Source organism: Bemisia tabaci, chromosome 8 (genome assembly GCF_918797505.1).
Source record: "Bemisia tabaci chromosome 8, PGI_BMITA_v3".
In the NCBI taxonomy this organism is placed as follows: domain Eukaryota; kingdom Metazoa; phylum Arthropoda; class Insecta; order Hemiptera; family Aleyrodidae; genus Bemisia; species Bemisia tabaci.
Genome location: NC_092800.1, coordinates 39,233,737 through 39,248,504, shown reverse-complemented (window position 1 = coordinate 39,248,504; position 14,768 = coordinate 39,233,737). Strand labels below are relative to the sequence as shown.

General features: G+C 40.2%; 1 protein-coding gene and 1 non-coding gene across 2 annotated transcripts in view; both read right to left on the bottom strand.

The window, feature by feature from the left end:
- Picot (putative inorganic phosphate cotransporter protein picot) overlaps window positions 1–14,768 on the bottom strand; it is a 63,788-nt gene that overhangs the window by 21,255 nt on the left and 27,765 nt on the right. The gene's annotated exons all lie outside the window — the stretch shown is intronic.
- Window positions 8,538–8,617, bottom strand: TRNAL-UAG (transfer RNA leucine (anticodon UAG)). The gene has a single exon. It is a non-coding gene; the product is annotated as a tRNA-Leu (tRNA).

Sequence of the window (14,768 nt, the reverse complement as noted above, 5' to 3'; positions counted from 1 at the left end):
GTGATACTTACCATAGTATGATAAATGCTACCATAGAGTCGGGTGTTTGTTACTATACTCGGATCAGTGTGTCAGAATATGGTAAAATTCAGTGTAATAATAATGCGAGTACCTAACATATCGACGGTGAAACTACCAAACCACGTATCTCGTTTGCGGTGTTTAAAAATCTACGCTCACATTTTATTTTTTTGAAGTAGACCAAATCAATATCATTCCTTGAAATTTTCACGGAATTTTCTCCGCACAAAGAGGAAAAATCACAGAAATTTTCAAGACTGGATGTTAAGTAGTTTTTCATTTAAAAAATAAAGTATGACAGGAAGTCTGCGACGTCGCAAACCGAGATACGTGGTTTGGTAGTTTCACCGTCGATATTCCCCGTAAAAAATATTACACTGAAAAAAAGTATGGTAACATCTCCTTCTGCGTGTCTACGGGAAATTCTCTAGCTAACCGGACGCATATTCTCCGCAAAAAATATTACACCGAAAAAAAGTATGGTAACATCTACTTTTGCTTGTCTAAGGAGATTCTCTAGCTAACCGGACGCATATTCCCCGTAAAAAATATTACACTGAAAAAAAAATATGGTAACATCTACTTCTGCGTGTCTAGGGAAATTCTTTAGCTAACCGGACGCATATTCTCCGCAAACAATATTACACCGAAAAAAAGTATGGTAACATCTACTTCTGCGTGTCTAGGGAAATTCTCTAGCTAACCGGACGCATATTCCCCGTAAAAAATATTACACTGAAAAAAAGTATGGTAACATCTACTATAAGTCACTTGATTTTTTACACAGTGATACCATTTAGTGGAAATAACCATGACAATAGCAGTTTTCACCAGAACTCTGGTGATACTTACCATAGTATGGTAAATGCTACCATAGAGTCGGGTGTTTGTTACCATAATCGGATCAGTGTGTCAGAATATGGTCAAATTCAGTGTAATAATAATGCGAGTACCTAACATATGCTCTTATTGCTTATTCCTCTTCCAATGCGCATAGAAATTTCAGGTCTCACATACATTTCTGGTCGCAGTGACAATTTTACTTTTGTGGTTGCCTTTTGACCAGACAATATGTTTCAGAGACCCCACAGCTTTTCTATAGTGCCATGGTAAGTAAGAACGCCTTATGAGCCGTCAGACGTTGCCAATTTTCCCCTCATTAAAAATGCATTTTCATGGAAATTTTTGAAATTTTAGGGATGATTTAACAATTTTAATTTTAGTAAAGAAGTCTTAAAGTGTATACTTAAATTTACAATTTAAAAAGCAGAAATAGAATAACAAAGCGAATAAAAAAGTAGGTAGGGCCTGGAATCCACTATGAGCATTGTAAGATCAACGATTCTTCTTTCTAGGTGTACGTACGTCACGAAAAATCCAACACGTGTGAACTGAAGTGGCAACACCGGAGAGACGGGTACATTGGTTTGGCGCCCAGATTTATCGATACAGCATTTTTGCAAAAAATAAAAAAAAACCACTACAGGAGGAAGGGAGATCGCGCGGGACGCGGCAGGGAAAAAATTCTCGTGCCGAGGGATTCCCCGCACAATGTTGCCGTATCGTTCGATTTATTAGAAAAACCTGTGTGTACAGGAAGACTTGGACTCGGAGAAAAGAAACGCCGCGAAGGAACCTGGACGATCGCCTAAAAAGGACTTGTGGAGTCCACGGCTGCAAGTTGCGTTCGGAAATTGGCTCGCGATGCAATCAAATGGATCGTACTCGATAGTGGTTCGATGTATAATTTTCTTCAAAACAATTGATCTCAAACAAAACATTTAGGATTCAAGTTAGAAAATCTGAAAATGAGAACATTTCTAACAATTTCACTTTTAATTGCCATTTAGTACTCTTGAAAGAATCAAAAATCTATCAGAAAGAAACCTGTTTCCTCAGATTGTTCAATTGACTTTTAAGGCTATACTAGCCCCTACAAGAATCGATACATTTCCATAGGTTTAAATGGGGGGAAAACAATGTTGTCTATTTGCTGTATCCACTGATGAAAATGTGCGTTCTCCTTTGAAAATTTTTAAAGGTTTAGTACATTTCGTCCTATATATAATTCAATTCTTTAATATATTTATATTTTATTTTAATACGATAGTTTCAAAGAATATACTTAACGAGGACAGGCCCAGGAAACACGAGAAAACGGCGTTTGTTTCCCTATTTTCCCTGTCTTTCCTTCAACTCGGGCGATGGGAGACATCGGTGACACAATCTTTCCCCTTCTCTTCAAAGTCTGAATGTGCTGATAAAATCAACTGCCCCTATGTAATGAAAGGACGATCGATTGGGAGAATGAGGGTGGCGCAAGGAGAAGAGGAAACCCCCTTGATGGGAGATGGGCTCTCCTTAACTAGGTTGAAAAATAAACATAATAATGAGAAACAAGTCTGCAATTTTAAAAATGAACCCCAAAACGTTTCGGTTAGTTACCGAACCATTATTATAGAGGAACAATAAATTGAGAAAATTTAAATGGAATGAATAAAAAAAATAAAATTGCTGACTATTATTTGGATTCGACGCTGGCAAAGAGGAAGCTAGACTGTTTTGAATAAGCCCTGCTTGAAAAAATTGAACATTTTTCCTTTACTGTCTTTAGGAATCTACGGGGAAAAATATCTGGGCACTATTTTAGTAACATAATTTATTCTGGTAATCATCCATAGAGCGATGGCGCTGCTCTAAAAATTGAAACCTTCTTAACAGAGCAAACAGTTGAGCCGTCAGGCAAAATCACTTTCATAATTAGAGCGCCGATTGCGATACGCAGAGAACTCCACTTTTTGCCCAGTTTTAATTAGCTGATAACTTACATGAATTTTTACTTCAATGTTACCATCTTCAAATGAAAAAAAAATCATTGCCAAATCGGTGAACAGACAATACAAACTGAATGGGTATACACAGAACAAACAGAATGAATCTTTGAAAAGCGAGTGGTGGTCTGACAGAACACAAAGGCGCTCGAGCAACTATTTTAACTCCCCGGAGATGAAATTGCATACGCATCGAAATGAAGGAACTTGGTGGGCGTCTGGTATCGGGACTCGTCGGTTGAAGCGAAGATGTCATTGACGGAAATCCGTTCATCCTCGAGCAACTATTTTAACTCTCCGGAGATCAAATTGTATATACGACAGGTTGAGGGAGCTTTGAATGAATCCAGTGATTAATAAGTCTTACAATTTGTAAAATCGCATCGGCATCAGCGCAAGTTCACTTCGATATGAAGCAACTATATTAACTCCTCGGTGATCGGATTGCCTATACGATGAGATGAAGGAGCTTCCAGAGGAACCGATTATTGGAGTCAAAGCCTCGCAGCATTCTTTGCATACAGGGTCATTCGAAGCAAGGCGATAACTTCTGTACATCCATTGACTTCAAAAAAGAAACTCCTACTAACTGCGGACACTCCATCTTTTACAGATAATTAGATTACGTCTCTCCTCGTTCATTTACTTATTTCTTTCAACATTTTTAAATCATGTATCTTACACTCTACCAAACATTTTCCTCTTTCTGCTTCCATCGTCATTGCTTGTGGCAAGGGGAAAAATACAGTGTGGAGGATCTCACGAAAAACTTTGAAGCTTATGAGAATGGTTGAAACTTTTAAGAACTTCGATAAGAAATGGACAGGGCAAATTTTGCAGACTTTTGACGAATTTTCTTAAGGTTGAGAGCTTCTATTCAAAATGCCTGGGCAAAATATCTTGAAAAAATATTTTCCGTCATCCCAAATAAACTGAGGATGACGAGGAAAAACGTTCATTATTTCTCACTGTAAGGTTAAAAGCAGTATCTATTTCCGCCTTCATAGTTTGAATTGCGTGGGAGGATCGAAAGAGACGAATCGTAAACAGAACACCATTCCCAAATCATTTGGTAAAAGACATTCTTCGACTCTGCGCTGTGATGCAATTCAATATTTACACAGAAAAAAAGAGAGATAAGAATCTGACAACGAGGTTCTATTGCGCCGCATTGTGCATCCAGAATAAGTGCGTATTCGCCATTCGCCATTCGGATTTATTGCATTCAGAATGGTCGTTGAGTTGGCAAGGTCCTGCTCCGAAAAAAGGGTGAACTCAAAAGGGGGAACGCGAAATAATGAGACGAAAAAACGGAAAAAGCACCGGTCAAAGGAAAAGAATAAAAGAAGATGCAACGGAGAGTGACGCTTGTTACGTCACTGCAGGAATTTTTCCCCTGCTCTCATCGATGCGACTGCAAAGTTACTTTAAAATTCGCGCGACGTGCGCTTAGACTTACTAAAATTTGACGATTGAAGGCAAGATCTGGCACCGTTATTTGTTCTCAATGAACTTGAATGAAATCCCCCCTCCTTTACATTTACATGTTGCCGCGCAAGGCGGTATTGAGAGCAAACCAGCAAAATACTGCCGTACTACGCAAAAACTCCGTATGATAATTCGAGTGTTGCAAAATTTCTTTTATTAAATCATTTAATTTTTTTAGAAACCGTATACAGCTTTTCAGACACGTTAGATTAAATTGTGGAAAAAGTCCTCTGGAAAATCATGCAGAAGCGGATCCAGCAAATTGGCAACATTGTTCTTTCTCCATTTAAACCTATGTTAAATAATCGATTCTTGTCGGAGCATCTGGTCACCCCAGGAATCGATACATTTCCATAAGCTTAAACGGAGAAAAAGACAATGTTGCCAATTTGCTGGATCCGCCAATGAAAATTAAAGGGAAAAGAGTCAGAGGTTTTTCAGAAAATTCGTGTTTTATCAGAGGAAATTTGGCATGAGGCAAGTGCTCATACGATGTTTTTCCTTAAAACGACATACTGAAAGGGAATCAGTTTCTCAGAGTAATAGGAGGAACTGACCTCAAAGAGCTGAGAGTTGATAAATAGAGAGGAAAAGAGATGATCGTAGTGAAAAAGTCGCTGACTCGTTGAGTTAGCCTGGATGACCAGAAGAAAGATATTTCGAGGAATGACGCCACACCACAGGGTGCTAAAAAACAGCGCGAATATAGGAAGATATTTAATTTTGGGAGGGAAAACTGGATTAGGTTGCAAGCAAATGCACCGAATCAAAATTGAACGGATTTGTTCGGAATCCGCCTACCTGCATTTTACATTGCCTAATTTTCTCATATTTCATTTTTTTATTCGAGAACGAGACAACTTTAGACCCTTAAACTTTCTGTAAATTAATCCTACATTAAGAGGGATATCCGCACACTTTACGTTATAGTGTTGCTTATTATTCTAGTTACAAAATAAAGCATCAAAGGAAATTAGGCAACGACTAATGTGGTTAAGCTGATAATCAAATCCGTCCAATTCGGTTGTATAATTTAAACGTTTCAAAATTTCTGATTAATTTTCATAATGACGTTGTTCTTACACTATTCACATAATTTTGAAGCAGAAGTTTTCTTGTAAAACAACTACACGAGAGAAAATTACGCGACGTGTAATGTAGCTGGGTCGATTGTGGTTAATGCCATAGTTGTTTCAAGCGAGAGTCAAAACAGAGTGCGTGACTTCGTGTGACTGTTAAAAGTTTCTTTAAAGCTCTTATCACTGACGTAACAAGCACCTATCAATGGAGACGAGCACTGTCTGCAGTCTGTTCTGTATCAATATCCTTTGATCAACTTACTCCGAGAAGACTGACTCATTTCCGATCGATTTTTCCTCCGAAAGTTCTTATGTCGTTGCTCTCTAAAATTAAAAGGTGATACTCCCATTCCATCTAAATGAGCTTATACATCAACAGTGTTATTAGTATATTGATGTTATTAGTATATTGATTTTCACGAAATTATACTAACGAGCACACCCCTTGTTTCCCACCTGTCTCTGGTTCCGTTTGGCAGAAATACGTCCACATAATCTAATATTCAAGCGATTTTAGCTGCACTGAACAAAAAGTCGCTTGGATCTACAGTCCAGACTCTTAATGACATTGACAAGAAAAAATACTCTTGATACAATCAGATTTTTCCTTGGATAGAAGAGCCGAGCCTCTTGATTTAGGCGGATTTCCTTTTCATTCAAGCAAAAAGTCCGATTGAATCAAGACTATTTTTTCTTGTCAATGTCATTGAGAGTCTGGACTCTAGATCCAAGCGAAGTTTCTTTCCAGTGTGTCAACCTAGTCATTTTATTTTGAAAAAAAAAAGAGATTAATGATCAATTATCGATAAATCGATTATTTTGCTGCGATTAATCGCTCCAGCGATCAGCTACATGTCTCGAAAACCGATCATCGATCATTCGATTTTTTAAATAATCGAACGTGCCATGCCACTGCCTTTTGCGGAAGGAGGCTGATCAGTAATCAGAGAGGACGATGACAATGGGACAGAGCGGAGACTGGGTTAACTCCGGCGGTGATTAAAATTGGAGGCGAAGACGAAGGAACGGGGGCAGCAAAAGCGTAACGTTCGAACGGGAACGTAAGTGATTTAATGACTTAATAGTTGTCTGGGCCCGGGCGAGGGCGGGCGGGCAGAGAAAGGAAAACGCGTCGAGGAACCGGTTGTTGAACCGATCGCGGCGCGAGTCGGAAAAAGCTCACAGCCGATCGAGTTCGATAACTTTTACACTCGAGAAAACAGGTGGGTTCGCTCATTGAAGAGCGGGGGCGGCTATCCTGCCGTGATAGCAGAGATCAGTAAGCGCAAAACTACAATGGAGATGTTGCATGTGTGAGGAATTTGCGATTTGACTGTTGATTCTTATGTAAAAGTTCGCGAGAAACACGATGGTGCTACTGGTTTTTTTCTTAAATCAACTCCCAAGCTCAAAAAAAGCTCTCAAGTTGAGGCCAAAATGGAGGGGATATCCCACGCTATCCTGAGAGTCCACCTCTACATCGAGACAAACTCTCCACGCAAAGATAGGGAGCAAATACATTGACAGGGCTGCCACTTTATTTGGGGACTCCAAAACTGAAAACACGGCAACCCTGCTAATGTATTTGCTCCCTATCTTTGCATGGAGAGTTTGTTTGATGTAGAGGTGGACTCTCAGGATAGCGTGGGATATCCCCTCCATTTTGGCCTCAACTTGAGCGCTTTTTTTGAGATTGGGAGTTAATTTCAGAGAAAACCGGTGGCCACATCGTGTTTCTCGCGAACTTTTACATAAGAATCAACAGTCAAATCGCTAAGTCCTCACACATACAACATCTCCATTTGAGAAAACGGGCTCAAAAGCGTCTGATCGAAAAATTGCAATGAAAGAAGCATCCGTTCTTTGTCAAATTGCCACTGATATCATCCGAAAGACTCTCAGAAATCGTTTGGATGGTTAAAAATCGACCGATTTTATTTCAATTACATAAAAAGAGTATTTTTTTTCCTAATTTTCATGCCAGGCTAGTATTAGGCAAGACAGCCGTAAGTGCTATCTTCTGCATGCTTTCGTGGTTGCGTTTTGGTCACACAACAAACACATTTTCAGGATAGAAATTTGCAGAAGAGGGCGGCACTTTACTTGATTGAAAATTTCGAGGAAATTTCACAATGAAAATTCTACACAGCGAAGGCGTTCAAGTTCTTCACGATACGAGATATCATTCACAATCTTAGTAACACCTGATAACGCTTACCATGCTTCGAATTTCCACTTTTCAACCGAACCGCATTATTCAATGGGGAACTACAATTGCTGGCTCATACATAAAAGCACCTATCTGGCATATATTTTAAGGTCCTCCCCTAAAATGTAAAAGTTAGCGCTCAGATTCGCCTGATGACCTGAGTTGACCAATTGGTTTGACATTCTTATGTTAATCTTTTTTGTAAAAACTCGCCCAGCAAAGTTGTTACTCCGACATTCATCAGTGCTTAAACATGAAGCGAATTTTAATTGATTTTTTGCTCAACAAAGTACGCTACGCATCAATCATCTTGAGGCGAAAAGTAGCCTTGTCCTCTGAATTTGGCTTTTGCTTGGAGTTTTAGTGAATGACTCAAAAGTATATTTCTGCCTCTATAAGCTGAAGCGTTAAAGCGTTTGACTTCGTCTTTCCATCTAAAAAAGGAGAAAAGCTCTCTTTAAAATGATTGAAATCGCACGTAAGAATTTGTGAAAACATTTTGCAAGTTAGTACGTTTATTTGGATAAAGGTGTTGTTATATTTACATCTGGGCAAATTTGATTGCCAGTACGAAGAAAAATGTGTTAAGGGACGCGACAAATTTGAAAAAGCAAGCCGAAACTACACCTATGATGCATTCCGGTGTGTGTTTTAAATATATCTGATGTGATTTTCGTGCCATCAAACGTGTTAAAAGTTTCTAAAAATTGGCTGTTTATTGCGATTCTATGGCTGCAACCCTAAGATGGCCAAAAAATAATATTTTGTGTCGAAATTCTTCATTGCATGCGGCCTTCGAAAGGTCCCCCGCCCCTCCCTCCTCCAGTAACATTTCCCCGCTTTACTGCATTTACCAACCATTTAAGTTTATTTCTGCCAGGGAATAGTTCACACTCGAGTAAAATTTACTGACAGCGGTGGGATTCGAACCCACGCCCTTGCGGACTGGTGCCTAAAACCAGCGCCTTAGACCACTCGGCCACGCTGCCCCGTTGAATGTACATGCGGTTCGCCGTACACTAGAAGGCAAGTGAGTGCATGATATCAACCGCTTATCACGAAACTTTTTTTCCTCACACAAGGAACAAGAAGGTGGCAACTTGATGTGGAGGTATTTAATTAGAGATATGAAGTGATAAGGTAAGTTGTACGGAGCATAAAATAAATTGTCGATGGATTTTTTGGAGATGAAAAGTGTTTAACATTATTTACTCAAATTATTTAAACACCTATATTCAAGAAAAAATAGAACAATTAGGACAAATGGAGGTCTCATCCCTTGTCCGGTACATGACAAAATATGTAACCTGGGCCCCAATTCGAAACTTAGAGGTCATCGGCTCAATGAGTGAGTTTCGTAATTTCTTTACCGATAGGTAAAAAATCGTGGACTAAATTAGTTCGGTGAATCCGTATAGGCATTGCTATGACATTACGAGAATTAAAAATTTGAGAACTCAGAAGCTTCTAGTAATTTCAAAAATAATATTCACAAATTTATATGAAAAGAAAAATATGAAGAAGTGGAATATTCGTGAACAGGGTGTCTACAAGTCCGGAATGTCCGGAAAGTCCGGAAAAAGTACTGATTTCTTAAGGACGGTCCGGAAGTACTGAAAAAGTGCGGAATTTTCGGAAGAAGGTTTCATTTTTTGAAAAAATTCAAAATTTCTTCATTTTTTTGGCGATTTTGAGCGATAAATTCAAAATTTTGAAATTTTCCGAATTTCGTTAAATGGAGGTACACCGAATTTTTCTGTTGAGGAGGTACTAAATTTCTTGGGAATGTACTGAAAAAGTACTGGAAAAGTACTGATTTTTGGCCAGCCTGTTCTAGTAGACACCCTGGTGAAGCATCGAAGGTCGGCGATGACCCTCTTCCCACTCATACTGGGAAAAATACGAAAAAAATATAAGGTTTCAAATACGACCCCAAAGGTAATTTCATCCTCAAGCTGTACGAAGCACTAGAGGCGGCAATTATAGGTCAATACTCGACGAGTCGATCATTTCATTGTCGGAGGTTCTTTTGATGTAGAACGGAATTAAGTCCATTAAATTCGCTTACTGTGTCGGATTCGCACTCGGGCGACGAGGACTTCGCGCCTTTTCGCCATTTCGCACGTCCAATTAAGCCCGGATTGCGCTGCGCCCGGGAGCAGGACTGCAATTTAGGTCATTACGAGCGGCGCCAGCGTCTTCCGCAGGGTCAAGGCCAATCAGGAGAACCTAACCTCCGTCTTTACGGCTTTTCGTCCCGGGAGACAAAAGACTTAGTCCATGTTATGCATAGGCGGATCCAGGGGGCGGGGCGTAAGGGGTGTACCCCCCCTCCCCCCGTTCGCCTTAAAAAGGGAGGGAGAAAAGGATAAGGAAGGAAAGAATAAGGAAAATCGCTCATATGTAATAATAATTTATGACGAAATTGACTGAAAATGCATAATAGACGCTTCAAAAATTGAACAAATTTCTGGGGGAGGCCCCTGAACCCCCCTTGCGCCCCCCCCCCCCCCCCCCCTAGGTATCTGATCCGCCGACGATGTCATGAATTAACATCTCTAATGAGTCGAATAAGTAAAAAAATGTTTACTTAATGAATGAAGTATCAGAAAACCGCCGGCAAGGCCATTCAACGAGTGTCTCTCTTAATTTGCATCAAATGTATAAGCTAATTGAATTTTGCCCCTGTCAAGTTTTATCATGGAATGGCCTGAAAAGGTGCTTTCATTAATTTATTTCTATGTTTTAAAGAAAGGCCACTTGGACCTCATTTTGCAGTTAAGATCTATAATATTTAGCTCATCATAGAAACAACATAATTATGTGCCGATAGGTGCGAATCTGAGCGCTAACTTTTACATTTTAGGGGAAGACCTTAAAATATATGGATTACATTTTGCAATAAGGAACCATCATCTCTGGCTGTCCCATGAAATCACATATCCGGATAGGGAAACCAATTGCATGTACGTTGTTTCTAAATGGACCAGAAATAATGGTTCCTTATTGCAAAAAGTAATCCATACTGTCTCTGAAATTAGCAATTTTATCGATCTTCTTTTTTTCTCTCTCTCTTTTTCTGCATATTTTTCATGACTGCAGAGAATCTCAGATTAAAATCCTCCCCACGTGACTATGCATGCAGAACTGATGCTATGAGCACAGTGGGCGAGGCGTGAATGATCGATTATCGATATTTCCCCATTTGAGAGTATGGTAAATAATCGATTATTAAGGTGTTAGTCGCGAGCACTCTATTTATCGATACTTTTCCATAGGTTTTAAATGGCAGATCTATCGATATAGCGCAAAACACCCCACGCCGCTGACCATTATTTGATTACCGCCAGGACTACCCTCGCCCTCCAGTGATGAGGCATGAATGATCGATTATCGATATTTCCCCATTTGAAGCTATGGTAAAGAATCGATTATTAAGGTGTTTGTCGCGCGGTCGCGAACACCCTATTTATCGATCCTATTCCATAATTTTAAATGACAGATGAATCGATTTATCACAAAGCCGATACTGAAGGAAGGACCACGTGGTGGATTGCGAAAAACCGGTCCGGACCCAGAATTGGCACGTAGGTTCTTTTTGTGCTCGTAGTGGTCCCTCGTGGACCCTTCGCGAGGGATCGCGGACCCTCCCTCCCCCTCTCTCCCTCCCCTCGCGGACAACGCGTGTCTTCTCCGCTTGCGCAAGGCCCGTTTCGACATAGGCGCCGCGCAAGCCGGAAAGAGGCCAGCTGTTGCAAAAAAGTAAACAAAATGGAAGGAGGAAAAAAGGAGAGATCCTTTCGGGCATAAATTAGCGGCGGATAAGCCGCAGGTTAAGGGGTAAGATCAAATTCAAGGCCGACGTCCAGTATCGTACCCAAGGTTGCCGATTCTCTTTGAAATATCCAAGAATATAATCAATTTTTGGCTTGTGTATGATGGGAGCACGTGCTTATTACAGACTTCTTATGTCGGGAGAATTTCACATCTCGAGTTAAGAAGCATAAACCGTCGCAAAGATTGCGCAGTTCTTATGATTTTCAGTAGCCTTTCAGTGTTCCTTTCTCCCACCTCAGTTATCTTTTTGTTGGTTCCTCATCGTGCCCTTAATTCCCTGATAAATTCATCTTTTTATCATTGTGACCTTTGTTGATCCATGTTGACTTTGAAAATTTTACTTTCCAGACAATTTCAGTCTTCATGAGAATGGGAATGGAAGCACATTAAAGCCGTCGAAACTAAAGTTTATAAGGAATGGATGGCATGTCTCAATACTCTCACTACATATAAATGGACTGCATTTTGCAATTCGGAACTATCATTCCTGGCTCAGATTAGAAACAACGTAAGTACCATTAGTTTCCCTACAGACATATATTTTTTGGCAGATAGGCCAGAAATTATAGTTCCGGGTTGCAAGATGCAGTCCAAATGGCCTCTATAGTTCGAATGCGCCCAGCACATGATAATAATGAATGAAATTCTCTAGGAATTATCAAGGATCTTATGCATCAAAAATAGTAGTAAATATAAAATGAAATTTCATCCTGAGTTTTTTTAAAGGCTCCCAAATAAAAAAATATATAAGAGCTCACTGGAAAAAAACACATTGGATCTAGAGTCCAGACTCTTGAAAACATTGACAAGAAAAAATACTCTAGATTCAATCAGATTTTTGCTTACATCAAAAGGAAATCCGCTCAAATTAAGAGGTTTGGTTCTTGATTTCAGCAAAAATCCGATTGAATGAAGAGTATTTTTTCTTGTCGATGTTTTTAAGAGTCTGGACTCTAGATCCAATGTGCTTTTTTCTCCAGTGCTCTTAATGACTGTTCTGAAATTTTCAGTATTATGTTTCAGTTTTTTTTTTTTTTTTTTTTTTTTTTTTTTTTTTTATTTTTTTTTTTGTAAAATGGGTTTTCGCCACGAGGTTCACAACCGATGAAGCACCCGCAAATTGGGATGTGAGGAGGGAGAAAAAGGGCGTAAATTTTCAAGTGGGTCAGTCGGTTCGGGGTTCGTCGTCTCGGGGCCGGAATTGACATTTGATGAGTAACTCGAGCACACTACGTCGCTCCTCTGACGTAAGGGCGTATCTAGATTATTGCATGAGCCTTAGAAAGCATAGAGTTATAAGGAGCACAGGGGTCACGTAGAAATCAAGTTACGCCCTTACGTCAGAGGAGCGACGACTAGAGCCCAGCTTGGGGCCGGACCCCGCGACGGAGACGGAAATTAAAACTGACCCCTTCCAAAACGCGAGGGGAGCGCCATAGTCAACATTTTAATCACCCCGTTGCCACGTCAGCCATTTTTTGTATAAAGACGATAAATTTTAGGGACCCCGCACTTCTATCTACCTTCACGCCACTTTAACGCCGCGATCCAGGTGAAAGAACCACCGTGAGGTGGATGGAGTCAATAGGAGAGGTAGGACAAAACTTGGAAACTGTAAAAGCTTATAACTCCGTTTATACAACATTTTAAGGTTCTAAACGTGGTTCCATTGGTTTCCTCGTAAAATTTTCTACGAGAAGCACCCCTTAAAATTTAAAATGTGACGAAATAAACATTGAAATTTGTAGTTCAGTCAAAAATGTCATGTCCGACCTCTTTGACCTTTTTGACCCATCGTGCGCCGCCGTTGTGGGAGTTTCCCGCGACTTCAAGCAACTATTCGAACTCTCCGGAGATCAAATTGCCTACCCGACGAAATGAAGGAACTTTGGATGAAGCCGATATCTCGGAACTTGGCAGCCTGAAGGAAGTTTGCTTCGACCTCAAGCAACTATTCGAACTCTCCGGAGATCAAATTGCATACCCGACGAATTGAAGGGACTTTAAATGAAGCCGATATTTCAGAATTTAGCAGCCTGTAGGAAGGTAACTTTGAGAGCAACTATTCGAACTCTCCGCGGATCAAATTGCATACCCGACGAAGCGAAGGAACTTTGAATGAGGCCGATACGTCAGAACTAACTTAGGTAATTACTTTAACTAACTTAAACTTAATATTTTCAAACACAGAGAATTCCTTGAGACCAGTAGCAATAGTTCTTCAATCCTTCTGAGGAGAAACCCAGTGCGGGAGATATTCTGAGGACGTTCGCGTATCGATCCAATCATCGGGTATTTCGCTGTGTGCGGACCCGTGGGTTCCTGATCCAGGGACGGTACTGTTGCTGGCTGCCAACCATCAATCCTAATTCTTGTCGCCGCTCATTTTCCGCATCGTCCGTCTTCTAACGTCCCCTTTCTCTCTTCCCCCTGTCGACCCTAACAGTTTTTTTCAGCTCGAACTTTTAACTTCATTGGAAGCTATCGACAACCGATATTGAAACCACGATCATCATTGACAACCGTCAGACTCTGGATTAAAATAATCATTGAAAACGTTAAATATCTTACAGGATTGCCAAAGAATTTAGAAAATGAAATTCCTTGACATTTCCTTGATTTCTCTAACACGTTGTGGTAAAATTCCCTGAAAATTGAGGATATGCCAGATGCTTAAAAATACATGATTTGAAATAGTTTTCAGGCAAAATTTGTTGTTTGAAACGTCAAATCCATTCCAGACAGCGAATAGAGGTGACCAACAATTTTCCCTAACATGTTCGTTATTTTCCCTGACATTTCTAGGTTTTTCCCTGACTTTTTAAAATTCCCTAACATTTCCCGGTTTTCCCTGACTGTGGCAACCCTGAAGATAATTTCAGTAATTTTCGTTGCGCAAATCGTTTTCCACGTATAATTTCGTACAAAATAAGTATCAGAGTGCTTAAAGTCGCACCTTATCTGGTGGTCCATTAGTTCTTTCTAATTCCTGGGATGGCACTGCACAGAAGTATGTGCTGAATTCAACTTTGCGCGCAGTACGGTCGTGAATGAAGGGCTTCTTTCGAGTTTCTGCGCCAATCCAAGCGTATTGAAATTCGATACTTGTATACGACGCATACATGCTTCGGGGCGCCTTCCGAGGCAGTGTCGTATTCACTTGTTGTACTTGTTCCTTCCTTAATTGAATCGGTAGTTTTCAAAAAGGAGCAGGTCTATTCCTCGATGGGTCTTAGTTAGCACGTCCTTTTAGGTAACCCAAGGCTCATGCAAAAATGGACTTGTTCCCATTTGAAAACAACT